The following is a 7,577-nucleotide window of genomic DNA, read 5'->3' as shown; positions in this document are numbered from 1 at the left end:
CTTTCTCATTGTTAATGATGGATGGCTTAATCATACTCGCAAGGTAAGGTTTAGGAACAGGCTTTTTAGTACATTTTCATACTTCTCCTTTGTGATTTATAGCTGGGGTGTCTGTCTGTCTTTCCCTGAACACAAAATGTGACTATATTTTTCAACTTCGGCCTTCTCATTCTCTATTTGGGCATCATGCTGTAACTTTTCCCCTGCCCCATTTAATCTCTACATACTTCAGGACAGGGTATGCCCCATTGCTTGGACTCATAGTACATTCACACAATGAAATTTCAAAATCTGGAACTCCTGCCAAGGCTTATATTAAAATAAACAAACAAGCAAACAGAAAACCAAACAAGAAAATAAAGAACAGAAGTTCTTCAACTTTTTTTCTGGAGTTCCTTGGCTTTCTTTTCTTGAATGTCAAGCTTTTTCCTGAATGTTGTATTCTACAAGCTCAGAGGACATCCACGACTTTTGATTATCGTCATAACAGACTTATTAAAAAGGTAATTACTTACTACCTTTTTACATATGCCAGGAACTTGAGTTGTAAGAATGACTTAGTGCTGTTAAGAGTTTTGTTTTCAATTCCTCTTGTGTAATTCAAAAACTATTCTTCCTGAAGATAAGCAAAAGGGAGAAGAAGTTAATAATAAGGTCTTGCTGGTGAGAAGCACCTCAACATTAATTGTGTCTCTCACAAGGAGAATTCAGGCGTATCATTTCCACCCACACTAATCATAAAACCAGCACTGTGAATTGTTTCACAATTGTATCCCTGCCAAGTTGATGCCAATTTAGGACAATAATGTCTCTTTAAGTACTGAAACCTGATTTTCTTTTGATTAATAAGGTGTATGGTATGATTCCATAAAGCTTCCTATTATTTATATTATTTAAGCAGTTCGAACTTCACTCCCTTTTTTCAGACCAACCCAGCATGAGAATTAGCCTATTCTCACAGGAAGGCTTTTTAATATTTAACAGTTTAAACATACCTGGTATTCAAATTTTAGCTTTGTTTTCTAAACCATACACTTGACTGTAGTATGTTCTTGTGGTGGTGGTTGTTTTTGTTTTACTCTTTCTTGGGAAGGGTTATGGATGTGTTTGTCTGGAATATATATAGGGCTGAATTTTTCTTGAACCTTGCAGCATCCCCTTCTGTCCATTTTCTTCTGTTCCATTTAAGTTCCAGTTTAGAACAAGTGGCCAGTGAGCACTTCAGAAACACTACTGACTTGGGAACATAAAAGTGTTGCTTTTATTAGCTCCAGAGTTTTTGACCTAAATGAACTTTCTTTCCCTACCAAAGGAAGATGTTGGATGGATACAAAATCTTATTGAGTACAGACTTACAAATTCAGTACTTGCAGAGTCTCTGTCCTAAAAGATACTTTAGCTGAAATAAGGCGTCATGCTACCTGTTGCACAGCAAAGTTTTCAGTGCTGCAGGGCAGAACTTTTTCTTACATCGTTTTTGTACGGTTGGATGATCCCAGTGCCAAAACCTCAGTGGAGAAAGACCTGCAGGTTAGCACATTCAGCATTTTCAATTTAGAAACAAGCCCTCTATGATGGGAGCAGCCTTTTTCACAAGAGCAGGAATGAATACTTATCACTTAGTTACTGGTAAAACGTTCTGACTTCCTGCCCTTCTACTGGCCAGCAGGATTCCTGCGTTGATCATCCCTATTCTCCATGCTCTCCATCTGCTGAAATTGTTTGGCCTCTGGGGCACTCTGTTTCTCATCATGCAGAAGATAAAACAGTGTGGTTTTCTCTCTGGCATGGTAAGCAGCTTAAAAACACTTTGCTGAAATCAAGAGTCAGATTTGAAGCTGGCCGAAAGTTTGAATTTTCAAATGAAAGGTACTTGGCTATTCAAACAGCACTTAAATATTAAAAGCTATTTCTGAGAACCATCGTAGTCCAAACTGAAAGACTATTCCTTTGAAGAGACATGACTCAGAAGGATTAAAGCTAAAAAAAAGCTATCGTTGTGGAAGTATATCTAAAGTTCTATCAAAGAAAACTTCTTCAAAGCTGAAGGTGGCTAAAAGCCAAAATGTTACATTCAGAATTCAGTGAGCTGTGGTATTATACTGACTGGGGTTTTAAAATGATTTTTTTAAAAACAGCAAGCCCGTTAAAAAGCAACATTTTCATTGGAGGTTAAATGAGATATGAGTTCTAAAGTTATATTTGGTACTTTAAGTGTCTAAAACAAATGGAAACCCTTAACATTTTAGGAGTCCTAAACATGAATCACCTGGAGGTAGGTAGGCAATTTCTCCCCCTCAAGGATCTTTTCTTTCACTGGAGGTGGTGATTCACTTCTGAATGCATCATTGTCCACACACCTGCCAGTAGAGTTCTAGATGACAATTGCACAGGTATTATAAACAGGGTCTGTTTTTGCAGTAGAGAAAACTGTATTTAAGGGACTCCCCCCAAATGTGATGCATTTCCTTCTTAAATTAATGTTGTCTTTACAATGACTGTTTTGTACTGGTTATGTTGGCCAGTTGCTGTTTTTATGGAAGTGGTTGTGTTTGTGTATGAAATTTAAAGGGACCAAATTGCTACCGTGCAATCAGTACAGAACAATACCTGGTTATTTTCATCCCATCAATATTTTCACAAAGAAGTGCTCCTTTCACCTCTTCCATGACCTTCAAGGTTATTACCTTAACCAGATGAGTCTGGTGAGTATAGTTCATAACTCTACTGCACACTGAATACCACTGACTCAAAAGAACATTGGTTTTGTGGTATATACTGTTTCTGCCTATATCCTGCACCTGACTTCTCACTTATAGATCTACCAGAGACTGACTACTATTGCTTTTTTAGAACTACCAGCCTTACAACTTTATCTCTTTCTAGTATCCATCTCTATGTCACAGGTATCAGCCACCTTTTCTTCCAAACCATTTAACTGATTAACATCAGTCATGGTAAAATCTCATTCAGCTTGTAGTTAGCTTTGATGTAGCCTCTATCTATTTCAGACCAGAAGAAATGCTCTGTGCATGGTAGTTTGCCTGTTCTGATTATATCAGCTTATCTAACAAAAGAAATTCTCGTGCAGCTTAAGATACCTCACAGAAAGTATTGCAATAATTTTGTATGGTGAACTGTGTAGTGGTTAAATGATGCTGTTTCTCAGGAGGTGCAGCCCTGGTTAGTAAAGATCCACTGCACAGCAGTGATCATGTTATTGTGACTCTTCTATGAGCAAACACATTTTTGGCAGAGTGATATCTGCTGTAGGTTATGTGTTCTCCTCTACTAAGGAGGAGCCAACAGGAAGGGGAATACTACAAATTCTAGGCTTGAGTGAAGCTTCACAACCTCCTCTAAATAAGGAGCGATCAGAAGATGACAGCTTCTTAATAAGACCAACAAAAGAATGACTGAACATCATCTCTGCAGTGTCAGAGACTGAAGAATTATTTTCATCTCCTGTCTTTGCAGTGATCCACATCTGATCACATTCCCATTTATCTTCCCAGAAAGAGAATGCACCGCTCTCAGACCTGCTTGAACTATGACTTCAGTTCCAAGAGACAGAACATGGACTGAACTGGGTGAAGTAAAGACTATCTAAACCTCTGTGTTAATACCTGCAAGGCATGCCAATATTAATATGCTAGGCAGCTCTTCCTATCAAAGTGAAGAGTATCTGTGAAGGGAGAAGAGAACTGCCCTTGGACATGTGGTGATGCGATGCCTCCAGTGGAAATATTACCCTTCCTCCAGCTTCACCAGTCAGTTCCTTATGGACAACTTCAGGGATACTTGAATTTCAGTGGCAGGGTCTGTGAGCACTTGTGAGCCTGCGTAGACATCCAAAGGCAGAATTGAAGTTAGGTTTCCTGGTTCCTTTTCAGTATGGAGTTCCCAGAAAGATACAACTGCCTCAAATTCCACTACATGGGTCCTCTGCACATTATAGCAGATTCAGTGCAGTCAGAGTAAATTATATCTATGTTTATCTGTTTCTTAGTCTGCAAAATAAACAATACATAAGCTGGAAGAGCTACTGCTTAGGGCAGTTAGTCATACTTGTGATTTCTAGCAGTTGCTGTGGCATATCAAGTATAGGGGATGAACATGACGTTCTGATGATAAGCTTTGAGCTACATGCTGTAGCTTATCAAATTTCAGTGACATGGAGCACATTTCTGTGTTGTTACTTATGGATGCTGTGCTATTCAAGTGCTGCAGAGTATTTTGCTAAAAATGATAGAATCGTAATCTGTAGAATAAACTAGGATATAATGCCTGTGATTTATGAATAGTTTTGCTGGAATAAAGATGCCTCATAACTAACATACTTAGAAAACAATACCCAGAATTTCTTGGAATGAAGTCTTCTTGTCCCTCCCTTCCTTGTTTTGTATAGAATAATAAACTGCAAATCTTTGAGTTTTGTTTTGTTTTGCTTTGTTTATTTATTTATTTATTTATTTATATAACTCTGCAACTCTGCTCCTCTGGGAAACAGGGACTGTGCTGGGAACAAGGAAAGATGCTCCATAAATTAGGGTGAAACATGCCAGATGTTAAGATTTTATTCTGTGATCAACACACCAAGGAAGAGCGATGCTGTGCTATCACATTAGCAAGAGGACAAGATGAGAAAATCTAGGCTACATAGCTTGCCACAGCTGTGCAAAAAACCATAAAGGCTGTCACAAGATTAATCCGGTACCAAATTAAAGGACAGACTGTAAGTATTGGAGGCAATTTATTCTTTTCAGAATTTAAAATTGACTGAGAGGTAACTGCAAGTGTTGGAGGCGGGACAACTGTTCAAGAATTTGATTACGGATATTTGATGGCTGCAAAGAGAGCTGTATGTTCTAACTGCTCACAGTAAAAAAAAAAAAAAAAAAAAGGCATTAGTGTGTTCCAAGCTTAAATATCACAATGTATTTTTAAGGGAATAAGGGCATGTCTAACAACTGTAATGAATTTTTAGAATTAGATTATAAGTTTGGTGAATAAAAATAACAGCAAGTTACATGTAGTATCTACACTGTGTTCAGTGAAGAAAAATATGTTAAAAAGCCAACAAGCATTTAGATGGGGCCTGGGCTAGTTCAGATTTTAAACAGCTATGGGTAGTAAACTGGCATAGGCGTGATCTTTCTTGATTTTTTTTTTTTTTTGTAATTATTGAAAGGTAATTCAGAACATTCAGGCTGTAGAGAGAGGATCACAGAGTGAAGGTCACACAAAGAAAACAGGACTATATGCTAGAAATTTGTCATTTTGAAGAAGTTTTAAAGGGCAAAACTATCAGTAAAGGACATAACTGATGTTATGAAAGAGCTGTATCAGCCCTATGCCTTCCTTAAAAGGGAAATACTCAGGATCAGTTGATACATGACATTTAACTTTTAGGTAGTTGATGCTGGAATAATGCTTAAATTCTGATCTACCTTTAAAAAGAAGGAAATTTCCTTTACCGAAAGAAAAACATCACTAATAGATGCAATGTTCAAGATAATAAAACTTATCCAAAGAATGTTAATTGTAAATACACAACTGTAATAGAATATACCATGAAAATTATTTATTTATTTATTCTAACAGAGGAATGGTACTAAGAGCATCAAACTCAAACTGGAAGGGAGATAACATTTTCAGTAACAGTAGAGCAGAAGAGTGCTGAAACATGCTACAGTGGAGGAAGTGGATTCTCCTAATGCTACTGTGGACAAGAAGTATCTCTCAGAAAGCTATTCCACTTGCTTCCCAATAGTTTCCTGCAACCTCAACTTAATACTAATTTAATTTAAAAAATAACCAAATAAGAAAGTGATTTTTTTTTTTTAAAAAGGTACAAATATAGTTCATTACTCAACCACTTTTTCATTGTTACATTTATCTGTAGATTTACATCTAATTTCTACTAATATGAATGAAATCAAACATGCATGGGTGGCTTATGTCAAAACTTTACTCTCTATTCTTGGATGTTTAAATTTTACCTTTAGTTTCATGTTGTAAGGTGGATACAATATGTTTTCCCTTACAATACCATTTCTTTTAAAACATGACAGATTGTGGAGCTCAGCATTGTTTGAGAGAAAAAGCAATTTATTTTTTTTAAGTGAAATTGAACCCTGAATTTGTTAGTACGCTTGTCCATCAACAGCATTGGAAAGCTCACTAGGGCAGCCTTTTTACAGATCCACAACTTGGAGAAATTTGAGAATGTAGTAGGGAAAAATGGTAAATACGTTCAAAGTTTGTTTCTTTATAACTAAGGTACAAATGTAACCCAACAACTTTATTCTTGCAACATAGTCCTACTTGTCATAAGTGGTACAGGCAAATCCCTCTGTTGCCTACCATTTAAACCACCTGAGATATGTAAGAACTGCAAGGTTCTTAACTCTGTAATAATATTCCTTTTCAAAATTGTATTTTTTTGGGGTGTGTGGGAGGGTGGTCTATTATGACTAAGCTACAGTGAAGAGGTTTTTTTTTGTTTGTTTGCTTGCAGTTGCTTTGATTTGGCTGCTAAAACCCAGGCAGCTACTGAATACATAAATTTAAAGATCTGGCAAGTAAGAAGGACTGGTAGAATGACTCTCTGCAGAATTTGTGCTTTAATTGTAAATGTAGTCTCTAGCTGTGTTTCACTAAATCCTGGGCTGACACCACAGCTGCTGAGCCAGAAGACAGCAGATGCTGCAGATGAAGCTCCATCCTCACTGTGGTCAGCTGCAATGCAAATGTATGCTGCTCACGACTACCCTCAGCTCAATTCCTTTGCCTTTTACAAATTCCCACCACTAGCTCTGTAAGCAGGAAGACATACTAATGATTTGCATGAAGAGACAAAATGAAACGACAGGAGCAATGGGGAAAAGACCCTTAAAAAAAAATATTACACACTTCTATCTTCACTGGGAGTTTGTGCACCTGCAGAGATCCACAGCTTACCTGGAAAGAGCACTACATAATCACCAATTCTACATTTTCACCAGTAAGTGTTAGAAACTGACATTAAGAGTCTTGAGAAAACACAATTCTGATTCACAAGTCTAGCCATGATGTCGTTTTGTTTGGTCTCTGCTGTATATGGTATCAAAGACAGCTCTAATCTTTCCTTAAAGGACGAAAGCACAGGAGATGAGGTAGAAGCTACATGAGGTTTCCTTCTTTAAGAGGGAATTTGAGCACTAAATTTTATTTAAGCCTAATAAATAAAAACAAAAAGTCTGAGTCATGCTGCCCTTTCAACATCAATGGATTAATAGAAGGCAGGTTCCTGACTTTCCATTGTGTTTATTGAATTTTCTAATTATGATGATACATAAGCATCAGTTTAATACTTTTGAGATGAAAATGACAATATTGAGAGCTTTTACAACTGTTTATGGAGAGAGACAGCCCTGTCCAAGATCACAGTCCCACCTGAAGAGACAGATGAAATACAGTGGTTTCACTGATGCCCTTACTTGCACATGAGCTGTATTCAAGTGGAAGAAGACAAATGGATGTGAACCATATGGAAAATCTGATGCTAAAGGGTAAACGCCAGTGAGTCCTGGCAA

Source organism: Anas acuta, chromosome 3 (genome assembly GCF_963932015.1).
Source record: "Anas acuta chromosome 3, bAnaAcu1.1, whole genome shotgun sequence".
NCBI classification, from domain to species: Eukaryota; Metazoa; Chordata; class Aves; order Anseriformes; family Anatidae; genus Anas; species Anas acuta.
Note: the sequence above shows the minus strand (reverse complement) of the source record.